General features: G+C 39.3%; 1 long non-coding RNA gene across 2 annotated transcripts in view; it reads left to right on the top strand.

The window, feature by feature from the left end:
• LOC117965629 (uncharacterized) overlaps positions 1-12,653 on the top strand; it is a 37,482-nt gene extending 24,829 nt beyond the window's left edge. For both annotated transcript variants that reach the window (XR_009310679.1, XR_009310680.1), the window contains exons 2-3: positions 8,712-8,797; positions 11,249-12,653. This is a non-coding gene — a long non-coding RNA (uncharacterized LOC117965629). The remainder of the gene's footprint in view (positions 1-8,711; positions 8,798-11,248) is intronic.
• Positions 12,654-13,542: the final 889 nt, after the last annotated feature.

The following is a 13,542-nucleotide window of genomic DNA, read 5'->3' as shown; positions in this document are numbered from 1 at the left end:
AGTTTTTCACCAATTAAATAAATAACCGATAATTATTTCACCGATACACATGATTTTGAGCTATATATGTAGCAGCACATTATTGGGGAGGTATTTACTGTAGTTTTTTTTATTTTTTTTTAAATTTATAAACTCAACATGTTCACCAGTATTAGATTTAGAAAAAAAAACAGATGCCAAGTGTACTGATTCACATCTCCAGAAGGGCAGGGCCTGGGTCAGCTGATTCACATCTCCAGAAGGGCAGGGCCTGGGTCAGCTGATTCACATCTCCAGAAGGGCAGGGCCTGGGTCAGCTGATTCACATCTCCAGAAGGGCGGGGCCTGGGTCAGCTGATTCACATCTCCAGAAGTGCGGGGCCTGGGTCAGCTGATTCACATCTCCACTGACAGCGGCATCAGGTGCCGGGGCAGTATCAATCAGTCAACTACCTCAGAAAATGTTTTGTAAATAAATACATGTTCTAATAATTAATTCAGTTCATTATTATTCTTATTCATAACAGAAACATACATTAGTTAATCAGCACATACACTTGCTATCAAGGTAAATAACGTTTGTTTATCATTTATTTTTTATTTTGTATTCTCTATATAATAATCTTTATAGTTATCAAAAATTAAATTTGATAAAAGGTGTAAAGTTTTTGGAGGGGCAGCAATTGCCTGCACATTATAATTAAGGCTACAATTTTGGCACAGTACATTTCACGGGCGAGTTGCAGAAAAAAAACAAGAATTCACAGAAAAGTCACACAAAGTCAAATCACACAGGCAGGCACCGTGTACAAGAAGCGGGGCATCACAAAGATTAGAAAAAGAGACTACAAGACAGATGAACCTCTCGTTTTATCTACAGTTTGCAGGAAATAAAGAAAGATGTCTGAAGTATTTTGTTTAGCAATGTTTAGTTTTAGAGAAAGTGATTATTTTTAACAGACTACTTGGGTACACTACATTGTATGAAAAACAGTTTCAAGAAATAACATGTAAGTATTAATTAATATTTTTTGAAGATGCAAGCCCAATTTTTTGTTTAAAAAATAAATTAACAAGCATTGTATGTATGTGAAGATCACAACCGAGAGTTTACAGTAACGTACGATCTGTGTTCATTTACATACTCGCTCAGCTACACAATACAAATCTCATTCGCTGACCTACATAGCTACACGTACCCTGGGCTCCCTCATCGCATCCTATGGTTTCTCATACCATTTCTAAGCTGATGATGCTCAGCTTTTCCTCTCCTTCCCCACCTCTGACTCCACCATCCCCTCCCGTATCTCTACCTGTCTGTCTGCTATCTCCTCCTGGATGCACTCATCACCTCAAACTCAACCTCTCTAAATCTGACCTCCTGCTCTTAACCTCCTCCCCCTCCACTAATCACTCTATCTCCGTTCTTCTGGAATCTACCACACTCTCTGCCTCCTCCTCAGCTAAGAACCTCAGAGTCACCCTGGACCCCTGCCTCTCTTATTCCCAGCACATCTCTATCCTGGCACGCACTTGCCAATTCTTCCTGAGCAACATACGAAGAATCCGAGCGTTCCTCACCAACTACGCCACCCACCCTGGCACTCTCCTGCCTAGACTACTGCAACTCCCTCTTGGCTGGCCTCCCTGCGTCCACCACCCGTCCGCTACAGCTCATCCAGAACTCCGCTGCTCGCCTGGTGTTCTCTCTGCCTCGCTTCTCCCACGCAACTCCACTGCTCCGCTCACTCCACTGGCTCCCGATCACCGCTCGCATCCAGTTCAAGACTCTTGTACTAGCCTACAGATGCCTCGACCTCTCCGCTCCTCCTGCACTAGAAGACTGGCTTCTACCTCCTCTACTCTCCCCTGCCTCCACAGCCCACTCCTTCTCCACCCTTGCCCCGCAGTGGTGGAATGACCTTCCTACAGATGTCAGGACTGCCCAGTCCCTGACCACCTTCCACCACCTCTTCAGACAGCACCTGTAGAACTCCTCTTTTTTTCCCTCTGGACACTTATCACTCTTCCTTAAATGCGCTTTACTTGCTCTTATCTGCCCCCTATTTTACTGCATTTAATCCTGTACTTTAGAGTAATCTGTCAAATGCTATTTAATCTGTAGTATTTTGTATTTAATTATATCCTGATGTAACTATCACTGACGTTGTTATCTGCTCCGTTATTGAATCGTATTTTGTCATACTTGTACTTGCTAGAACCAAAGTCATTGTATTTATCTTGCTCTTAATTGTATTATTACTTGTACTGTGATTCTTGAAATGTATTTTTTGTTTACGACTGTAAGTTGCCCTGGATAAGGGCATCTGCTAAGAAATAAATAATAAATGTTAACCTATAGTTGGGGTTCAGGGGGCGGAGCTAGGCACCAACAACCTATCATCTGCTGTCATCAATTAAATCTACCTTATTTAAACATTAGTCACCTCTACCTCGCTGTCTTATGTTTTTTCGTTTTTGGCTTAAACCTAAGCGATTTCAAGACCCATCTACTTTTGCGTACCTCAATAATGGAGTACTTACAGCAGTTGTCATCGGATTCAGAGGATTCCCAGGATTTTCTGTCATTAACAGATCATTCTCCTTCAGCTTCAATCCAGGGTCCATCCAGTCTCCGTTTTTTCTCCCCTTCTGGTATTTCAGTTACATCTGATCAGGCTCCAGATCAGGCTCTCGACCAGGTTCCAGTTCAAATGCTGCCTACCATTCCTGCCACCCAAACATCGAATCTGCGGCGATCCAAGCGTCTTCGGCCTCAGGACGCCCCTCCGGATCGATTGTTTTGGAAGGACTGGCCCATGAATAAATTGATAAAAACCCTCCTTAAAAATGGTAATGCGATTCCGGCAGGGAGTGATAGAGAGTCTCTTTTCATTCTCTATTGCAATTCAGTCTCAGCAGAACCAGTCTTTCCTCCGAAAAAACATAATCAGCCGCGCCCAGCCATTCAGCGTCCTAAAACAGACAGCAGGCAGTCTATTCCGGATCTAACCACCCCCACAACTAGCACCGCTAACCAGCAGCCAGCCATTGAAATCCAACATTCGCAAATATTCAACGAGATAAAATCATTTATGCATCCTTTTTCCGATACTCTATCTTCGGTCAGTTCTCAACTGTCGGATCTAGAAAAAAGGGTGTCTATTATGGAACAGGGAAAACAATCTACAGCGCAGTCATTAATTTCAGCATCAAATACTGCAGCGCTGCCTACAGCTTCTTCCGGTCCAGCCCTAATTTCAGCCAGCGAAGCAGATTCTCCAATATACAACCTTGCTACCGCATCTACATACGGATCCTCCTCTCCAACGGCAGCTAGACGTCACACTATATCTCCACAAATCAGACGTATCATTCTCGAAGGTAAGGACATTAATCTTGTTTCACTATTAATGACGACTTCGGAATTCTTGGACCATAGAGTAGTCAATTGTGGAGAATTGGTGGTAACTCTAAAATCCAGAGATCCCAGACTGCTTAAAAATCTTACATTAGGGGAGTTTGTCCTTGCTTTCTCCATATTCAGAGATGTGTTATGCTCGGTATATCCTAACCGCATTGCTGAATTGGAATCTTACGAATATTACATCGTGGAGCTGTCTGTCAGATACTCATAAAACATAGTCCCTCCGTATCATAAAGCATTCTCTGCAAAAGCAGCAGCGATATTGGCAGCAGATAATCACATCATCAATTGGGCAAAACCTGATCCAGATCTATTTAATAGAATTTTTGGTGGTCTAAGGGCTAATGCATGTGGGGTCTGCGCTTCAACAGCTCATTGAACAGCCCTCTGCCCTAAAGCTGCAATTGCATCAACTTCTAAAGCACCCGGTTTCGCCGCTAATTCATACAGATCTTCAGTACTTAATCCTATACATTCTTCAGCTCCCCTCGATCAATCTACAAGGAAAGACAAATACGGGTGCAGTATTAGATTTTCAGGAGGAAGACAAATCTGCAACAATTTCAATACTGGCTTCTGTTCGAATAGGCAATGCAATTTTATCCACATGTGCAGCAATTGCGGTGACGCTCACGCTAATACAATCTGCCCTTTAAAACGCAAGTGACTTTCCCCGATGCTTACCGTCTTTACTCCTATAAACATCCTGGCGTTATCAAGTAAATTACAGAATCATCCCGACAGTAACTTAATTAATTACCTGATCGACGGATTAAAAAATGGTTTTTCAACCGGTCTTACTCAAATTCCTTCCTCCTCGTTCCAAAGCAAAAATCTTTATTCAGCGACTCAAGATCCACAATCAGTGCAGTCTCTCATCGAAAAAGTAATTTAAAAAGGATTTATAGTCGGTCCATTTTTAGCTCCTCCTTTTCCAGTATATAGAATTAATCCTATCGGCATTGCCACGAGGAAAATGTCAGGAAAAAGGCATCTCATTATTGATTTATCAGCACCACGGGGGTCAAGCACCAGCAGCATTAACTCATTAATTCCCCAAGATCAATTTTCCCTGCATTACATCACTATTGCAGACGCAATACATTCAATTAAATTAGCAGGTCGTGGTTCCTGGTTAGCAAAAGCAGATATATCAGACGCATTTAAAGTAATGCCAATCCATCCTTCTCTCCGTCACCTGTTTGGTATATGCTGGGAAGGGATGTTTTATTTTGCCACTCAATTGACTTTCGGCTGCCGCAGCAGCCCGAAAATATTTGATACCCTGTCGGAAGCATTATGCTGGATTCTCCTTAATGTCTATCATGTCCCGTTCTTGCTCCACTTGCTGGACGATTTTTTAGTAATTTCTCCTCCTTCAGATGCACCAGCAGAAGCGATTTCCAATCTTAAAAGCTTATTTTCTGAAGTTGGCGTTCCGCTTTCAGAAGAGAAATCAATCGGTCCCCTTCATTCTTTGGAATTCCTTGGAATCATTCTAGATACAGAAAAGTTTGAAGCCCACCTGCCTGAGTCTAAACTTAACCATATTCGTTTGCTCATTCAGGATTTTCAGATCAGTAAAACAATTAAAAAACGGGCACTGCTTTCATTGCTGGGTTACTTTAATTTTGCAATACGTATCATTCCACAGGGGAGGACGTTTATATCTCGGCTGCTAGCGCTGGCATCAACAGCAAAAAATCTGGACTCCTATTTAAATATCTCTTCAGAAGCTAGGAAAGACATTAGAATGTGGTCTGCGCTTATTCAGCACTGGAACGGTCTCTCTATGTTTTATGATGATTTCATTTCAGCTCCTCACGATATGGCTTTATTTACTGATGCCTCATCTCTGGGATTCGGAGGTCTATTTAATAATCAATGGTTTTGCAGTACATGGCCTGAGGAAATCGAGAACATATCTCCTCATCTAAAATCCACAGCTCTGCTAGAGATATACCCAATAGTAGCAGCTGCCCAGCTATGGGGTCATCTCTGGTCTAAGAAATCAATACTATTTTACTGTGATAATTCAACTACAGTGCATATTATAAATAAAGGACGTTCCTCCTCCGCTCTTATAATGCAATTGCTGCGGCGGCTAGTATGGATTTCAGTCTCTAATAACTTTCCAATACAAGCTCGCCACCTACCGGGCATTTTTAATAATGCAGCTGATGCTCTTTCCCGTTTACAGATTTCCAAATTCCACAGTTTGCTGCCCTCAGCTCTGCAATATCCAGCAGCAACGCCACAGTTCAATCAGCTGATTTTCAACTAAATCCAACTATTAATAAACTTCTTAATTCAGCTCAAGATTACATGGCATCAGCACTTGCCCCATCTACCAGATCCTCGTACTCTAAAGCATTGGTTTTCAACACACCTTTCCACCGTGGTATCCAGAGCAGGTCTTCCTTCGCAATTCTACACTGCTCATTCATTTAGAATAGGGGCAGCTACTTCAGCCGCAAAAGCCAACATTAACCAGCATTTAATTAAAAACATGGGGCGCTGCATTTCATCAGAAGTTGAAAGTTATATTCGTTCTTCATCATCTGAAATATCCTCCGCACATCAGTCCATTGCTAGTATGTCCGGAGTGGGGACGACCTTTCTGCCTGAGCCACCAAAGATTTCCCCCTAAAAAACAAAATTAAAGAAAGGGTTTTTTTCTCTTTCCACTGTGCAGAGGGTCTTCACATGGTCATTAGGGTACAGTCTACTAACCCCTTTGTCATGTTAAATGTTTGTTTTCTTTCGTCTAAATCTTTTCTCTTTTCTTCTTTCTTATGCATTGGTGGTTCTCTCTTTTTTCTTCTTCATGTTGCGTCAGCGGGGAGCCGGGGGTCCATCTTTTGGGGGGTTAGTGATTCCACTTTCTCCAACCCTTTGTTAAGCTCCGCTTCATTTACCTCATAGAGGAGGGTTCTCCATGAGTCAGAGGGGACCCCCGGCCAAACCCTTCCATCTGCATGTATGTTTCTTTTGGGATTCTTCTTTCAGGTCTGATGCCTCTATGTGAGGGTCCCCAAGCGGTGGCATCCCTCGTGTTTGTCGGGTCTCCTCAAAGACGGTGGCCCCTCTCCTGTTTGTCGGGTCTCCTCAGCGACGGAACCCCCCTTCTATTATGTTGGGCTTCAAAGAGGTGGAACACCACGCATTATATGTTTTAACAAATACTAACTTTATGTTTTCTTTCCGGTTCGCGAGCCTCTTCGTATGTCGGGTAACCTCAGAGACGGTGCCCCTCTTGGTATGTTGGGTCATCTCAAAGACGGTGGCCCCCCTCCTGTTTGTCGGGTCTCCTCAGCGACGGAACCCCCCTACTGTATATGTTGGGTCAGGAAGAGCCGGAACCTCTTTTGTGTTATCAATACTAATTCATGTTTTCTTTCCTGTTCGCGAGCCTCTTCGTATGTCGGGTAACCTCAGAGACGGTGCCCCTCTCATATGTCGGGTCACCTCAAAGACGGTGGCCCCCCTCCTGTTTATCGTGTCTATCGATCAAGTAAATGTTGGGCCTGGAAGAGGCGGAGCCCCTCTCTCCATGTGTATATGTTTACTAACTCTGTCAATAAACACTATCAGGTGGCATAGCTCCGCCCCGTTAATAATACACGTAAATGCTGCGTCCACACACAGCCAAACAATTTCCAGATACTCGCATATTTGTATTTTCAGTGCATGACATACTGCATTTTTAAAGGAAATAAAGGAAGTGCCTAACCAAATGTGTTTTACATCCATTTCCAAGATTTCACAGACTTTTGTTCAAATTCACGATTTTCACGATTTCTGTGACCTCCGTGACAAAATCGTATCCTTAATTATAATGTTTGCGCCTGCTGAGGATCCACATCCCGCCCAATTCCATGCTCTTTTCTTTATTTTAATGCATTTCAATATAATTTTAATGGATTAATGATGGCAAACTGCAAATTTGATAGCAGGTGCAGAACGGCAGGTGAACACCATTCTTTACATACACTGCATTTTTAGCGACCGGTAAAATCTGACTTTACAGCTGCTAAACATGATTCACCCACTGTGCGCATATCCTTACATTAACCCATTATGAGATAATAGTGCATTATTTTGCAATAAATAGTTTTGGTCATTTACAGCACTCACATCACTATTTCCATACACTCTTCATTTTGCTTTAAAATTGGTTGGATTTAATGATAAGCCAGTACAAAGTATTTATTGTATAGTTAAGACACTCCCCCACACACACACTTTAACCACCGTTGCAAGGAGGGGGTCCCTTCTTCCTCTTATTTGTCTCTTGGGGTCCGATACGGTGCAAAGAGATAGCAAAACCAGGGGAATGAAACGGGGCGGTAACATCAGAGAAAGGGGTGATGACATCTAAAAAACTGCAGCCACAATATCTTAGTATTTGTATATTCATATCTCGGAAATAGATTCTGTAACGAATATGGCCTTCTTAACTAAACCAGCAATCCGTTTAATTAAATTTGAAGGCGTTTAAATAACACTGTAGTATAAAACAGAAACAACTGCCTATCTTTCTATTTTTAATATTTTCTTTGCAATTAAGTGTCGCTGACTCGTAAATATGGCGACATTCACCAGAACGTTGCTTTACCCCACCCAAAAAAACCTGCAACAAAACATAATTTCTGGCAAACAATGTAACTTCTCGACCAAGAACTGGGCTGAACGAAAATATGTATTAATTTACTGCAATAACAATACAGTTGTCTCTGCGTATTATTATTATTATTATTATTTATTTCTTCGCAGACGCCCTTATCCAGGGCGACTTACAATTGTTACAAGATATCACATTATTTCTACATACAATTACATTATTTTTTTACACATTATTTTTTACATACAATTGCCCATTTATACAGTTGGGTTTTTATGGGGCAATCTAGGTAAAGTACCCTCCTCAAGGGTACAGCAACAGTGTCCCCAACCAGGGATTGAACCCACGACCCTACGGTCATGAGTCCAGAGCCCTAACCACTACTCCACACTGCTGCACACCTCCTAAGAGAACACTTCAGCTAAAAGAACACCCTTGTGGTGAAACAGATTTTTCCCATTGTAAATGCTCTGCCTAAAGGAACAGGAACTTTGCTTAAAAGAACACCTTTTTGGCACCGATAGCGATTCGTTCACAACTGATACAGTACTGTTTTGTAACCTGATAACTCATCATCATCAAACTTAAATTCAAATCTTTTCAACGTGTGACTTGTCATTGATAGAGTGTTTTGAGGAACACTGATTGGTTCATTGGCTCGTGTTGTATTCGGATTTCCAGGCATGAACCACATCTCTACACAATGGCTATGTGACCAGGATGGCTTATGGTGACGTCACACCAGGAAGGAGAATGGACCCAGATTGGTGAGTGAAGCGCTAAGGCGCAGATTTAATAATAAACAAACAGGTTGTACAAAACAAAACACTGAGACACCAAAATAAACTGCACAATGGCCAAAAGAAACAGTGTGGCGGAGTGTCCCGCCCCTATGTATATATATATATATATATATAAAAACCGTCACCGGCATGTAAACAAACAGTGAAATGCGCTGCTGTTTCTCTTGCTACAAAAGGTTTTATAATGGAATTTTTTCGAGCTCTTGAAAAAAACCTAAAACCACCAACACAAGTCGTCGTGCAATTTGGTGTTTCCCGTTCTGGTGAGTTGCTTCACCATTCTGTTAAATAATGTTGTGCGTGTCTTGACTATTGCTCCTGTACATGTATTCATAATTAATCTATGGAGCGGCTGTTGCATTTTGTAATGTGTGTAGAGGTGCTGTGTTAATTTAGTTTGACAATTAGTTTATTAACGTTAGTTTGTCTGTTACTTTATTATGATAATTTATTAACATACACTTGCCTGTTGCTTTTCACTTACTTATTCTGCTCATTTCATATGTTGATGCATGTGCATCATGACAAGTAATAAATATTATTTATTCATTAATTCACATTGTGTCTGGTGGTCAGCTCCGTGTTAAAGAACACTTCAGCTAAGCGAACACTTTGCTTGCTTCCCGAGTGGTGTTCACTTAGGTGGAGACTACTGTATTATAAGATATTATAATTATACTATATTATAACAAAACCAGGCATTCTGACTTGCACAAACTGACACCATTGCAAACACATGTTTCACATTGAGGGGCCTGTAATAGAGATACTTCTCTCACTTTCCAGCTGCACTTCACTTCTGCTACACTAGGACATCTTTGTCGATGATGAAAACTATCTCATAATAATGCAATCATTATTGTGAAATAAGGCAATATTATCTTGTAATAACGCAATCCATATTGTGAAATAAGGCAATATTATCTCATAATAACGCAATATATTTTTATCTGGCACTAATGAGCTTCCGTAGAGGCACAAAGAGACTTTTTGAACTTGAAACGTTATTTTCCAAAGGTCTGTAAAAACGATATTTTTGTTTGCTGCCTTGTAATGCTGGGATGAAAACCCACCGAATGTTATAAAATGAATGTTTTTGTTTGTCATTGTATACGCTTAGACGCTTATTGAGTTATAGGAATATGGCAAGCCAAATTATCATTGAGATATCTCAAATTGCATTTTAACATATCTTGAAATATTTAAAGATATCTCTAAATCATATCAAGATATCTCAAATTGAATTACAGGTATCTTTAATTGTGCAGTTTTTAAGATCTAAAATTAATTTTATGATATCTGTAAATCAATTAGAGATATCTAAAAATGAAATAAAGATATCTCAGATTGATTTACAGATATCTATTATTTTTCTATTAGGTATATTGTATTTTTTTTTTAAAAGTCATTGTTGAATTTACATCCCTGTGACTTCACACGCCATTACCCACTTCCTCTGTGATTTTCAACAAATTTACCCTGACTGCTCCATAATTTTTGGTACGAATTTCTGTGAAAAATCCCAGCCTTAATCATAACTACTGTGTTTAGTGTTGCTGTGTTGCAGAGAATGTGTTCTACGAAAGAATTATTATTATTATTTATTTCTTAGCAAGAATGTACGATTGATATGGATTCAAATACACGTATTGAGTTGAAACAGATTAAATCAGAGAGCTGCAGGCAGTCTGCTCTGTCTCCCATTGCGGTTGCTGGATTTAATACCACACAGAACCAGGTTTATTATATCAATCTTTATTTTATTTTTTATATAGTGCCTTTCATGATAAATAATCTTAGAGTGCTGTACAAGTTAAAAAATAAGGTTAAGTTACATTTGAATATTTTGTTTTAAAACCTACATTTTTTAAAACTGCATTTTCAATCACAAATTTAAATGTCAGTTCATTGATTTTCACAAACAATTATTATATTTTTTCATTGATAACTAAATAATCTTCTTGAGTATTATCCAAACTATCTCTATTTAATGTGATAACATTTTGTTTAATACATAATCAATATATTTCTTATCTAGATTTTCATCACAATTAACCTCAGCAAAAGCCTTTCCTAAAAGATTGGCTTTATCCACATTATTGGGTATGTTTGTATTTCTGTCTTTCAAATTACCTATCCCTTTTCCTCCACTATTACTTCCATCCATTTTTCTTATTTTATTGCACATTTCTTACAGAACTTTCTTTTCCAATTTCGCCAACATTGTTTTTTGGCTGTCTTAATAATTCTTTGAGCTAAAGTTTTATAATAAAACCTTTCCTCCTCCTTGCATGAGTTGTGGTGGTCACATGACCACTCCCCATTTTGTAGCAAACAAAGGGGAAATGTCAGATATCATATATCTTTGTATATATTTGTAAATAAGTACATTCTCTTGTTGCTTCTTGTTATTAGCAAGCACCACTACAAGATTAAAAGAAGATTCGGGATGGATGGCATATTTTGTTTTAGTTTTCTCTGAATGTTTGTTTTATGGTATTTTAGTTTTAAAAATCACTGTTTGTTTATTTTTGTTAATACATTTATATATAAATGAACCATTTTATTTGTATGCATCCGTGTTTATGTATATATATTGACTAGTTATTTTATGCTTAATAATGTATTATAGTTTACCTCTGACCTGCCCAAATGGGTCATGTGATGCCTGGGCAGGTATATAAGCAGGCAGAGTGACACTGATGGAATCAGTTGTGAACTAGCAGTGGCTGAGAGTAGATCTCTGTATAGGAGGATGTATGATTGTATAGTTTTTCTGTCAGAATTGCAACCAGCATGGTGCTTCCTATAGACTGAGGAAACACCTAAGAAAATTAAAAAGGTGCCTTTTTTGAGAAAATCTTGTTTGCAATAAAGATTACAATAATTTCTAAAGAACTGCTACGGTTTCCGTTTTATCCTTGCACATACATTTTAAAATGGGCAATGATAAGAATAAATAACTAAATCTTAAGAAAAACTTCATATTTTGCATCACAACCACAATTATTGGGTGATTATTTTGGATCATAAAAAATGTACAGAATGTATTTATTTTTGTAATCATCATATAGTATGTTCCTCTTCCAATATGTCAGTAATTGATGTTTTTGTCCACTATACCATGAAGCATTTGCTGTTTTACTATGGGCTCATGCCCTGTATGATATTGTTAAAATGAAATAAGCGGTTTGAGACATTCCAGGTGTTTCTTGGCAATGCATTTAGAATCCTATTCATAAGAAAATTGGTACCCAAGCAAGTGTTTATCCATTGTAAATAAATACATCAGGAATTGGTTGGTATCAACATATTCAACACTTATTATCAAAGATTCCTATGGTCTAATGCTACTATGTTAAAATGCATCAGGCAAAAACAACTGCAAGCGAAAGGCATTACCTATAGCGTTTTTTGTATCTCAAGCTGTAGAGGAGGAAGACGCCTACATGTCTGAGTTAGACGATAAAGAAGATACATACAAGGCAATCGGTCACTGGCCGGGTTTTCACCCAGCTTAGAAAGTCATCATTTTCTCTCCACAGTCATTATTTATGCGACGTAGCAGCACATATCACACGCTATAGGAAGTGTGCATCTAAGTGTTTGACTTTAAAGATTCTTTTTATTTTTATATATGTGACACCGTTTATTCAACATTTTTAGGGCAGCAGTGTGGAGTAGTGGTTAGGGCTCTGGACTCTTGACCGGAGGGTCGTGGGTTCAATACTTTACCTAGATTGCTCCAGTAAAAACCCAACTGTATAAATGGGTAATTTGTATGTAAAAATAATGTGATATCTTGTAACAATTGTAAGTCGCCCTGGATAAGGGCGTCTGCTAAGAAATAAATAATAATTTCAAATTCTTGCCATTTGACTCAAGTGTTTCGTAGTTAAGTTTGTTTTATAAGCAAGCATACCTATTCACTCTATATAGGAATGTTAACATGTAAATGTAAGCAATGTTAATATGTACAGTTAAAACAGAAATAAGACTAAGAGTTAGGCTTCCCGTGCTCTGAGATAGTGGCTGCGTTCGTGATACTATTTTGCCTGGCTAGATTGCATCCACAAAAAAAATCTGCGGCTGACGTCACAGATTTTGCAAACTGAGCGCTAACGGCTTTGGGACATCGACTGCTAAACATTGAGGCTGAATTGTGTGAGATCCTTATTGCAGAAGTGGTGGACCCATTAGAAGTTCTGTTCGTGCTCCACGAACTTGAGCATTCACAGCATCGTCGGAAAAGGTGCATTACAAACATTTCTAAGAGATCTCTCCTTCACTCTGTTCTCTATGTTTATACATATATGTGTGTTCATGAATACGAATATCTAATTGTAATCATACCCATACACAATGCATTCTACAATATTATGTTTTCAGAGAGGTTGTTAAAATCGCTGATTAATGTCTCGGAAGTAGTGCCACATTACACTGTGAGTGAGTTCCAGTCACTTTTGACTAACTCCAGGACAAGTTGATGTAGGTAGCCAGATTCTCAACATATAATGCAATTATATAATACACTTCTTGGTAATTGGTAAGACCAAGCAACCATGCTTAAAGAAAACAAATGTCTCTCTTTTTCACAGGAGTTGATGAGAGATTTACAGCCCTAGTATACAGATCTCCAAACTAGGAAATGGTCTTTTCAATACACTGTGCTAGCCTCCCTTTTGGACACTAGCAAACCAGGAGTCGTA

Source organism: Acipenser ruthenus, chromosome 36 (genome assembly GCF_902713425.1).
Source record: "Acipenser ruthenus chromosome 36, fAciRut3.2 maternal haplotype, whole genome shotgun sequence".
NCBI classification, from domain to species: Eukaryota; Metazoa; Chordata; class Actinopteri; order Acipenseriformes; family Acipenseridae; genus Acipenser; species Acipenser ruthenus.
Note: the sequence above shows the minus strand (reverse complement) of the source record. Positions and strands in the feature narration are given on the sequence as shown.